Here is a 12,524-nt window from a genome sequence, read left to right on the forward strand (position 1 = left end):
GATCTCAGACGACAGCCGCCATGTGCACGTGGTGAGCTGTTCCCGGGCTGGTGCCAGGCTCAGCCTGCTGGCCGCCCGGCCGGGGAATTCTGAGGTTTTGTTTCTTTGATTCGCTGCTTAGTTAGCTTCAGGTTGAACCCATTGTGTTTTTAGGACCTGAAACATTTGTAAAGATTCCCACTGGTAGTAACTCTTCCTTTGTAAAACTTGTAATCACTGAACAATGCTGACCACCAAATACCAGTCCATGCAGAAGCCATGGCTTGAGGCTTGTCCTGCAAAAGTAGCTCCAACAGCTGGCTAATGTGTCAACTGGTAATGGAACAGAGTAGATCAGGCAGGACTGAGCAAACCTTAGCTCACAAGTAAAACTAGCAACCAGGAGGGAGCACAGGTCATGCAGAGCTAGGCTCTTGTACCTACTGGTCCACATGAGCCAGGGACGCTAAACCACAGTGTCTAAGGCAGAAGTTGGGACAGGTGAGGGGCTGTGCCAAGCTGAGTCAGAGCAACCACTGGCATGCGAGTGATCTATGGCTGGGAACAGGCCTGGTTGGGGAGCTAAGGGGACAATTCTAGCTGGGTTGAGGTTCCTACCAAGGGGTGTGTGACCTGGAATGGGGGCTGCATTCTGATCAGGAAATGGTTGTAGTCTCCCTTGGCACAAGTGTGCACTGGGATTGGATGCACCAAACCGGGCCAGACCCCCACACCCTCTGGTGTCCTGGAGGACCAGGGCAGATGTGCAATGGACTAGGCAAGGTCTCAACCCCTACTGAGCCATGTGTGAGCCATACGTGGGTATGGACGAGCCATGGCTGGGCTGAAACATCCAACAGCAAGAACCAGATTGGGTGGAAGGCCAGTCAGGAAAAGCCACAGTTCCTGCTATGACTGCTATGACAGGAGGTGGACTGAGTAGGGTTGGCTCATGGACCCACTGGTAAGCATGAAACCTGGCATTGGGAGAGGTTCTGATGGAGGAGCCTGGGCAACTACTCTGGCAGGACACAGACCCGGCAGGTCAGCGCAAGAAACATGATAGGAAACAGCCCAGAAAAGGCCATGGAAAGCTACCCACTGGCATACAATTGGCAGACGTGGGGGCAAGACCAGGCTGAATCTGTCCACGTCATCCACTGGCAAATCCAGGCACCAGTGTGGGTCAAACCAGGTTCGGTTTGGTCGCAACAAAGACTAGTGCACAATATGGAATGCCGAGGTGAGGTTGCCTGTACCGGAAGGGACCACAGCGTCCAACCAGCCTGAGAACAAGAAAGGAAGTGGGCAGAGCCAGCAGGGGAATAAGGGAGGGTTCCTTTGCAGGATAGCTACTTCCGCAGGAGAGCATGGGCTGGGATGGGGGCAGACCAGACTAGGCAGAGCTACCACACCTGTGCGCCTCATGTGGACTAGATCAGGGAAAAGCCGGGCTGAATTGGTCTGAAATCAGGAGTTAGCAGCTTGAACCAGCACCCATATGTGATGCCAGTACCACAGGAAACAGCTTTACCTGCTATGTCACAGCACTGGTACCCCTAGTAGAGTCATGGTCTAATGAAATAAACCACATTAAAGCCAAAAATAAATGCACCAATGATGCTCTGTGCCATGAGAGGGATTTTCATTTATTTGTTAACAACAGAAACTCAGAACTTAGAGCTGCAAAGCAGTTTGAGTGTTCTTAAAAAGCAAACAACCCTTAGCTTTGCAAATTGAGTGCTATGTGCTTTCTAAGCTCATTTGTTTTGTAAATAAAATCCACATTCCCCATATCTCAGTGATATGTTATCTTTTTTCAACTTAGGATTTTGATAATACTGTGACCAGCAAACTTGTTTGTTTTACAGTAGGCACATAAATATTTGCTAGATGAATGGATGAATGGGCAGGCAAGTAGATAAATGGAAGAAATAGACTATACTGATGTTCATTTTTGCTGTGAATGTGAGATCTTCTACATATTTATAAAAATATTTAAAATAAAATTAAAAGCTGCCCTAGTTTTGTTTCATCAGTTAAAGTCAGTTAGGATTATTTAGATGACTACTGTTATGGGGTGTGAGCATGATCACACCAGACATGTCTAAGGTTTATTAAGGAGTCTTTATTAACCAGGCTTGGTGATAACAGAGCATACTAGAAATAGCAAATCACAAGTCCATATGGCAGTCCAGCCAATTATAATCCAACTAAACATAACCCCAAAAGGAACAAATGGTCATTATCCTTAAGTCCATCGGTTAAGCTAAAGACCTATATCCCAGCTTCCCCAACAATATGTTATCCTAAGAGACATGCAACAAATAACCTGGACACACAAAGCTGCAGACATTCACCTTTCCCTGGCTTCTCTGCCCACATTCCACTACTGCTAGGCCTCACCTCCCCTGGAACTCCTGCTGGTACACAAACCAGAAACATTACTATATGCATTGTCCAATCTAAGCAGTACACAAGGACCATGCTCAGGGGATTACCTGTCCTGGGTCAGCCAAGAGTGAAGGTGCCAGAGTAACGGAAGCACCTGACCAGAGAGAGAGCCCCTGCCTCACGGGCCTTTTAAAAGGGATTGTAAGGGGAGTCATTACACAACAATGCACTACCATCCCCTCTCAGTTGATAGGTGAGTCACAGGTGGGCAGGAGCAAATACCTAGGTGGTAGAACGGAGTGGCTGAGGATGGAACTAACATTCCATTGCTGTTAGGACCAACCTTCAGGACAGAGGGTAGGGGACATAGCCACATTCCATTTGCCCACTGTCGATGGGTGCTGGCTGTCACTGGCCGCACTCCATAACACTGCCAGTTTCTCCTTTTATTCCAACTCCCTCAAGCATTTTACTTAAGAAATGAAACACTGGGACCCAGCACGATGACTCATTGGCTAAATCCTTACCTTGTAAGCACCAGCGTCCCATGTGGGCAATGAGCCGTGTCCCAATTGTTCCAACTCCCATCCCGTTCCCTGCTTATGGCCTATGAAAGCAGTGGAGGATGGCCTGAAGCTTTGGGACTCCCACAATTGTGTGTGGGAAACCCAGAAGGAGCTGTTAGCTCCTGGCTTTGGATTGGTTTAGTCTTGGCCACTGGAGCTATATGGGGAGTGAAAAGAAGATAAAAGAGCTTTGTCTCTCCCTCTCTCTATAAATCTGATCTGCCTTCCCAATAAAAATAAATGAATCTTTAAAATAAGAAAGATACTAAAATGCTTCTTTCAAAAAGATGCATTTAGGGACTAGCGTAGTAGTACAGCATACTAATCCTCCACCTGCAATGCTGGCATCCCCTTTGGGCATCAGTTTACATACTGGCTTTTCCATTTCTGATCCAGCTCCCTGGCAATGGCCTGGGAAAGCAGTGGAGTGTGGCCTGAAACCCTTGGGCACCTGCATCTACTTGGGAGACCAGGAAGAAACTTCTATCTCCCTGATTTGGACCAGCCTAGCCCTGGCCACTGACACAGCTCTGGCCATGGGTCCAGCTCTGGCTGTAGCAGCCACTGGGAGAGTGAAGAAAAAAATGAAAAATCTCTCCCTCTGTCTCTCTCTCAATAATTTTTACTTTCAAATAAAAATCCTTTGTTTTAAAGGTGGCTTTAAATTATACATTGTTTCTAAATAAGTGTAAATAATTATGCACATGCATAAGTACACACATATACTTTAACTTCTAGACAGTAATAAACAAAAATTCAATACTAAGATAATTTCAAAAGTTTTCTGAACTACCTCAAAAATGTTTAAAGATTTATTTATTTTTATTGGAAAGGCAGAGTTTACAGAGAGAGGAGAGACAAAGGGAGAAAGGGAAATAGGGAGGTCTTCCAACCATTGGTTCACTCTCCTATTGGCTACAATAGCTAGAGCCAAGCCAATTTGAAGCCAAGAGCCAAGAGCTTCTTCTAGGTCTCCCTTGCAGGTGCAGGGTTCCAAGGACTTGGTCTATCTTCCAACTGCTTTCCTACATCGTAAGCATGCAGCTGGACCAGAACTAGAGCCGCTGGGAAACAAACCACTACCCATATAGGATGCCAGCAACAAAGAGTAGAGGATTAGCCTGTTGTGCCACTGCCCCAACCCCTATTTTAATCATTTTTAATTAAAAAATCACAAGTTGATTAATCAAATCCCTGTTCCTCTAGACCTTCATGTTTAGTTGAGAGGCAGAAACAAAGTTGCCCTCCACTGATTCACGCCTCAAAGGGCCCATAACCACACCCCAACTATGGACAAAGCTGAAGAGCCTAGAACACAATCCAGGTCTCCCACACAGATGGTTCAAACTCTGGTGATCTGATCCGCCATCTGGTGATCTGAGAAAGCAGCTAATGCTGTTTTCTCACAGCATTAAAGGAAGCTGAATCCACAGCAGAGGTTGGTCCAGGCACTCTGATCTGGGAGGCAGGTATCTTAAGCACTGGGCCAAATGCTGTGGTTGATGATCATTAATTACAAAGTCTCACAACTGTGTTTCATGTGGGACATTTCCAGTACACTTAATTTTAAACCTCAAAATATAACTTTGATTATCTGAGACCAACAGAAATCTGTCATTTGCAGAATTTAATGAGATACAAATAGAACCAACTGATTTTTATTCTAACTTTATACTTGACCAATATCGGACCTAATGTAGCTATTAAAATTGTGATATTATCCAGATTCTACTTTGGTTTTTGGTTTTTTTTTTCTCCCTTTGAAAATTTAATTGAGGGCTGGTGCGATAATGTAGTGGCTAAAGTCTTCATCTTGCATGCACCAGGGATCCTATCTGGGCGCTGGCTTTTATCCCGGCTGCTCCACTTCCCTTCCGCTCAATGATAGGAATCTAACCATCACCTGCTGCCTCTAAGGAAGCTGGAACTGGGAACAGAGCGAGGCCTGGAACCTGCAACTCCGATGCCACACACAGGCATCCCAACCATAGCCAATCATGCAGCCAAATGTCTGCCGCTAAACTCAAGTCCATTTTCCATGAACTTTTTGAAATAGCCCTGTATAATAAATAATTAAGTCACTATTTTCTTTACATTCAAGTAAATCATTTTATATAGAGACATGGTAGAAAATTTAGTACTGTCACAGTTGCAAATTTTAGGACTCAAAATTGAAATAAAATAAACACATTATTTTTATTTGTAAGACAGATTGACAGACAAGGAAAGACAGAAAGTACCAGCCAGTGCAGGGTCAGGTTCAATCTGTCACATGCACCAGCCAACGCACATACCAGTGGATGCACCCGCCTGGTCAGTTCCATCTCTCACAAGAACTGACAAGTACTGCAGCCCAGCCTAGTCTAGCTTGCCACAGGCCCAGTCCTCACATATACCAGTGGGTATCACTGCCTCATCAGGGCAATTCTAATAACCCATACCAGGCACATCCCCACCCCAGTTTTTGCATGTGCCAGCATGTACTATGGCCTAGCATGATCTGTCCTGCATCCATCTGACTCATGTGCACATCCATGGATGCTGCAACTTAGCTTAGCCCAGCCCACACCCAGTCCCAATCCACACGTATGCCAACAGAGCTGCAGCCCAGCCTGGCCTGGCCTGCCCCTAGCCCAGGCTCTCATGTTCACCAGTGGGAGTTGAAGTCTAGCAGGGAATTCTCCAAGTTCACTTTCAAGGCCTACTCCCAGCCCTGATTCTCACAAGAACCAGTGACTGCTGCTACCCAAAATGACATAGCCAGCCCCCAACCCTAGCATTCCCCAGCGGGCACTACAATCTAGCCCAGCCCAAACCACCACCAGACCTGGCTCTCATGTGACCCTGTGGGTGCTCTGACCTAGCTCAGCTTCTCCATACCCATTCTTAATCTCATGAGCACCAGAGGCTACTGTAGCCTTACCTAGCCAGGTCTACCCAAAGCCCCATTTCTCACACTCACCAGTAGGAGTTACAGCCCAGCATAGAAGTCCTCAAGGTGCCCCTATCAGGCCCATTCCAAGCCCTGGATATTGTGTGTGCTGATGGGTACTTCAATCCAATAGGACATAGCCCACTCACAGTTTCAGCTCTCATTTGCAGGTGTTGGAGCCTAGCCCAGGTGGGCATGGCCCAAATCCTGTCCTGGCTCTTATGTATGCTAACAGATGCTATGGGCTGGACCCAGTACAGCCTGACCCCAGACTAGGCTCACACAAATGCTGAGGAATGCTGCAACCTTGCTTGGCATGCCCAGCACTCAGCCCGCCCAGCCCCCAGACTAGGCTCTTGTGCTTCCCAGCAAGAACTGCAGCCTAGTAGGAGAGTTCCCCAAGTACCCCCACCAAGCCTATTCCAGGTCCTGGATCTCGTGTACCAGAAGGTGTCGTAGCCCAGCTTATATAGTCTGCTTTAGTCCTGGCCTTTGCATCTGTTCAGAGGGTGCCAGTTCAGAGACCTGGCTGGCCCAGCCTTCTCCCATCCCTGGCTCTGATGAATGAGTTCCCTGGTCCAGTCTTGCTGGCCCTTCACTACCCCTAGCTCTTGCACAAAGCTATATAAACCAGCAGGTGCTGCATTCCTTTAGGGGTGAGCCCACAATTCCCTTACAGATTCTGCCCCCCAAATCTGGTTCTTTCACATTCTGGTGGGTGCTGTGGCTCAGCCTGTGGTCCGCCCGCTGCCCCAAGCCTTGTAGGTGGATACATTCCCCCAGCCTGTTTTCATGTTCAGCAGTGGGTAATGCTACTTAGGCCAGCCAGGGCTCTCGCATGGGCAGGTGCCATGGCCTGACTCAGACATATACACTCCAGTTCCCCTCACCACCAAACTACCCCAACTCAGCTCCCTTGCCCATCTGTGAGTATAGTGGTCAGGTCCACGGAAGCCCCCAAAAGCTGTTACTTCCCTGTCAAACATGCCCTTGGCTGTTCCTGTGCTCCCATCCTAACATGTTACCAGACCCTCCTCTTCAGAGAGCCTGCAGCCCACCCACCCAAACACATACACCTACCTTGGGCCAGGGCTGCTTGCCGTGCCCTGTTGTTTCCCACCTTTACCACATATGTAAAAGAAAGGAAGAAATGAAGGAAGGAAGGAAGGGAGGGAGGGAAAGAGAGAAAGAAAGAAACAGAGAGAGAGAAAGAAAGAAAGAAAGAAAGAAAGAAAGAAAGAAAGAAAGAAAGAGAAAGAAAGAAAGAGAGAGAGAGAGAGAAAGAAAGAAAGAAAGAAAGAAAGAAAGAAAGAAAGAAAGAAAGAAAGAAAGAAAGAAAGAAAGAAAGAGAGAAAGAAAGAAAGAAAGAAGGAATAGGCAACTCTGCTGGCACACTGGTATAGTTAACACAAATTTGGCATTAACTAGGCCCAGGTTGCCTGCCAAATACTCACTGCTTTTCTCTCAGCATTGTAACATTTGCCCAGGTACAAAGCAACATAGACCATTGCTTATAGCCGCAGAAAAAGGAATTTTCTTTTAAATGCACCTGTACTACACCTGCACAAACTTTGTTCTTGTCTTTATTCCATAAGCAATAGAGTATAGTAACTATATAACATTTACTTTGTACTTGGTATTATAAGCAATCAAAAGATGGTTTAAAGTGTATTAGAGGATATGCACAGATTATATTGTATAGTTAACACTATACAACTTTCTTTAAGGGAGCTAAGCATCATGGATTTGGGGTTCCCTGGGAGATTCTGGGACTGTCTCCCACGGATATCCAAATGATGACTGCACATAAATGTGTATATATATATATATATAATACTCACAATTGAAGGAAAGTAAGAAGAAAGTTTATAGCTGGTTTATGAATTATTACATAATAGAATTTCAACATGCTAAAGTAAATTGTGATGATGCAGAATATTTAAATATTAAGTGCATATTTGTGTTATTCTAAACAGATGGTCAACAGAAACTGAAATGAATGTTCTGGCTGTGTTCTTATGACACAACTGGGAGAAAAGCAGAACTACACAGAAGTTTCATAACAAAACTTTAAACCACATCAGACTTGTCTACTCAGGTTTTGTTACAATCCCCTTAACTTAACTCAGACTTCCTGAGGCTGGCAAACAAGACAAAGTTTGAGTCAAAACAACACCCTTCCTTTGAGTTTAGACATACGCTTCGAATTCTGGGGGAGACTAAAAGAAGCAGTAACTTTTTCCTCCAAGTGTGGCAAGACTTTCCTCCAAGTGTGACAGTGTTTATATAAAGTCCAAACTCAGCATGACAAATAAAGAATTGTCTAGGAATGGAGGGGAATGAAGAACCCTTGAGTTTCGTTCCTCTCAAATTAAGGTTTTAAATTTGCAAGACTCCTTATTAGAGAGAGCAAGTCAGAAAGGAGGCAGGCAGACAGAGAAATAGGAAGGGATTAAGAGAACAGGAAGGAGTAAAAAAGGAAAGAAGAAAGGAGAGAAGGAAGGAAAAAAGGGAAGGAGGGAGGGCTAAGAAATCAAGGAAAAGAGCATGTCATCAGCACAGTTTGATATTAATTCGATTCAGCACAACTGAGATCCAGGAAGAAACATTCATATCTGACCTAATTATGCTTATTTATTTAGAGACTTGTTCTGTATTGGAGTCTGTATTGAAAGATGATCATTAAGAGAATAATTTTAAAACAAAGAGTTTTGGGGGTGGGTGGGTGACTGGGTGGGGCTTCTCCCTTAATATCTCCCTTTACCTTAGATACATGAAGGAAACAATATGGAAATAATAGTCTTACCCAATTTCCTGTAGCTCTTGAAACTTTTTACTCTAACTATGTGAAGACTGTCAAAAATATAATTTAAAATGGTAAAAGTTAATAAAAACAAACAAACAAAAAACCAAAGAGTTTTACTCTATATAACTGGGAAAAATGAAATCAATATTATAGACCTTGGTTATTCTATCCCATTTGTACTTTTCCATTTTAGCTGTACACATTAACAAAAAACTGGGAAATATTTTTCACCTCCTCTATATGATAATCAATATTTGTTGAGTACTAGCTACATCTCAGACACTATACTAAGCACTTTTGCATGTTTTTATGGTGAAACAGTAGTTCTGGTATTTTCTTCCTTATTGGACAACATTCATTAGAGTAATTCTTCTACCATAAATTTTATTCTTCTATATTCAGGACTAATTTCCAGGAAGGAAGAGGCTTTGATGAACTTGGAATGAGGAACAGGACCCAAGTTGAAGATAAAATATAAATGGGAACAAGCACTGTGGCACAAAAGGTTATTCCACCACTTGGGAGGCCCACGTTCCAGATCAGAATGCCTGAGACTGAGTACCACCTCTGCTTACAATCTAGCTTCTTACAACATGTACCCTGGAGAGCAGTAGATAATAGCTCAAGAACTTGGGTCTCTGCCATTCACGTGGGAGATCCAGATTGAGCTGCTGGCTCCTGGGTCCTGGTCTGATCCAGCCTCAGCTGTTACCAGCATTTGGGGGAGTGAACCAGTAAGTGGAAAATTCCCCCTTTCCTCCTTTTCAATCTCTACCTATGTCTGTCATGCTGTCTTACAAAGAAATAAAAGTAATGTTTATTTCCCTTTCTCCATTTTATTTGAGATATTCTGGGATTCAAAGATATGTGCTGTGGTCTGTTCTCAAGAAGGCAAAGCATAGTGATAAAGGTCTCAGGCCTTTATCAAGGCCAAAACAAGACCAAAGGACAAGCCAAAACCAGACCTGAGATGGACACTGACCCACTAGGAGACTGTCTCCAAGTGGTATTACATAGATCAGAAAAGTGAAGCCGAGAATTTCTTTGTTATTGGAAACACAGATTGCATAAATTTCATTATGTGAGATTTCACAAAGTAAAATCTGAACAAATGTGTAAGAAAAATGCATGTCTAGACCACAAAAAATAAAGAGACAAAATTGCCTCTGTAAGACAGCAAGAAAAAAGCAGATGTTCGGGGCTTCAGTTGTGGCACCAGCATGTTAAGTCACTGCTTGCAACACCAGTATCCTATTTCAAAGTGCCAGCTGGAGTCCCAGCTTCTCTGTTTCCAATTCAGCTCCCTGCTAATGTGCCTAGGAAGGCAGCAGAAGCTTGTTCAAGTGCTTAGGCTCCTGCTACTCACATGGGAGATGGGGGGGCGGGGGCAGTTCCTGGCGTCTGCTTTTGGCCTGGCCTAGTCTGGCTCTTATGGCCATTTGATGAGTAATCCAGATATGGAAGATCTGAGTGTGTGTGTGTGTGTGTGTGTGTGTGTGTGTGTGTGTGTGTGTCCCTCAATTTCCCTCTCTCTGTTTCTTTGTCCTTAAATACGTAAATAGATACACCTTTTTCTTTTTTCTTTTTTTTCCAGAAAAAAAAGGAGATGTTCAAATCTAGCAAAGGTACGTAAGCCTTACTATAGGTACAGAAAGAAAGAGGAGGGTCAGTTTCAGTAGCATAACTTGTTAATCTTCAACCTGCGGCACCAGAATTCCCTACGGGTGGCGAATCATATCCCAGTTGCTCCACTTCAAAGCCAGTTCCCTGCCAATGGCCTGAGAAAGTAACAGAGGGTGGCCAAAGGCTTTGGCCCCTACACCCACGTGAGAAGCTCAGAAGAAGCTCCTGGTTCCCAGCTGTGGATCTGCCCAGCACTAGCTGTTGTGATTGCTGAGAAAGTGAACCAGTGGGTAGTCTCTTTTGCTCTTTCTTTAATTCTGACTTTCAAGTAAAAGGAAGGAAGGGAGGGAATGAGGAAGGAAGGCAAGAAAAAAAGGAAGGAAAGAAAGGAAGAGTCCTAAATTACAGGTTGAACAATAAAACGTAAATGAACCTTTCTGAAAGATAATTTTGTAAACAGAGTTGGAAAATACAACACAAGAATCTAATCCCTTGCTGCAGAAAAAATACAAAGTTAAAAGAAATGCCACTTCAGGCTAAAATATTCAAAGACAAGATCTTGAGTAGTACATGACCTTGATATGGAAACTCACCAGGGCCTTTGGAGCACAGATTCCAAGAGCAGTCTTTGTTCAGTCTCTCTCTGCTAAGGGTGATTGTAAGGGTAGGAAGCAGGAAGAGCTATTGGTAGGAGGCAGGGGTCAGACTGTAGAGGCAACAGTCGTACAGGCACAGGACTGAAGTGCCATTCATAATGTATTATGGAAGAAACATGGACTCTTGGAAACGTGGGAATCCGTGAGAAAATGCAAAGTAGGAAGTTTTGAATATGTTCAGCAGGAAAAGCACTACAAGTAAAATCTACCTACTGCAGTCCCCACCACATGAAGATTTTGAGACTTTTAGAAACGTAAAATGTCCAAAATTCCTCTTTCCAGAAAAGGCAAATAGCTTTTCCCTCCCAGATTAGAAGTAAGAGATACACATTTTGATAGATGGTTGCTCCTAAGTGGGTTCACTGAAGGTTACTATTTCTGAACTCTCAAAAACTCAAAGTGACTGGCATTCCACTACAGAAACTGCTATCCCCTGGTCCACACCACAATCATCTTATCATTAATTATTAATAGCTCAATCATTAATCATCAGATTAATACAAGAGTTTCCCAGCCTCCTGCTTCTGTACCTCTACCCTGGGAATCTCTTCTCAACAGATTATCCAGGTCCCTTCCTCTGTACCTTCCACTGACTCCTCTATCTCATCAGTGAATGCTGCATGGTTTGACTCTGTGTCCCTCCAATGGCACCTGATTGCTCTCCATCTTGTTCACTGCACTGCAGCCACCTAGGCCTTCTTGTTGTTTCCCAAACACTCTAGAACACTATACCCTCCCCCATTTGTGCATTTGTTAATCCTTCTACCCCAAAATGATCCCTCCCCAAATATGCACATGTCTTGTGCTTAAACATATTCCAGGATTTTACTCAAAATTGCCATCACTGGCTATGCAATCTAAAGTTCTAATCCCCTCATAGTATTTCATACTCTCATTTGTTTTTTTTCCTTATCATATGTTTAATTTGTATGAGTATTCTTCAAAAAGCTCATGAAAGCAGGGTATTATGAAAAAAACAATGCATGGATATCAAAAGCATTTACACCGAAATAAACATATCTTCTTTGTTGTAAACATATCTTCATTTAGTTGTAAGATTACATAATTTATTTTTTTAATTCATTCTTTAAGTTATTGATTAACTTAATACATGTACATCTTTATGGAGCATCTTATGTACATCTTATGGAGCTCAGATGCATACAATGTAAAAGATCAAATCCAGCAATCAGTATTCCAATTTCTGTAACCTTAAACTGATCTTTTGATTTCATTTTTCCACTAACATTTCATCTTGCTTAAAGAATGTTTTCCACAGTAGAATATAAGTTTGCTCCATGAAGGCAAAGACTTGTCTGCCCTACTGAATATCAGACTATCTCGTGGCACATTTTAAGTGTTTAGTAATTATTTGTAATATAAATGCATGAATCTTCAGATTGTCTCCATCTACTCCCCTTCATTTGGACACCATTTCTTCCTGCACAAATGTCAGACCTGCTCTACACTTTGAAGGCTCTTCCTACATTCTACTTCCTCTTCTAGTAAATCTCTTGAATACTTGGTCTCTCCTTAGCCTCTGGTTCTCAATGGCTTCAAACTTGGCT

Source organism: Ochotona curzoniae, unplaced genomic scaffold (assembly GCF_017591425.1).
Source record: "Ochotona curzoniae isolate NIBS_2020 unplaced genomic scaffold, NIBS_Ocur_1.0 contig_517, whole genome shotgun sequence".
NCBI classification, from domain to species: Eukaryota; Metazoa; Chordata; class Mammalia; order Lagomorpha; family Ochotonidae; genus Ochotona; species Ochotona curzoniae.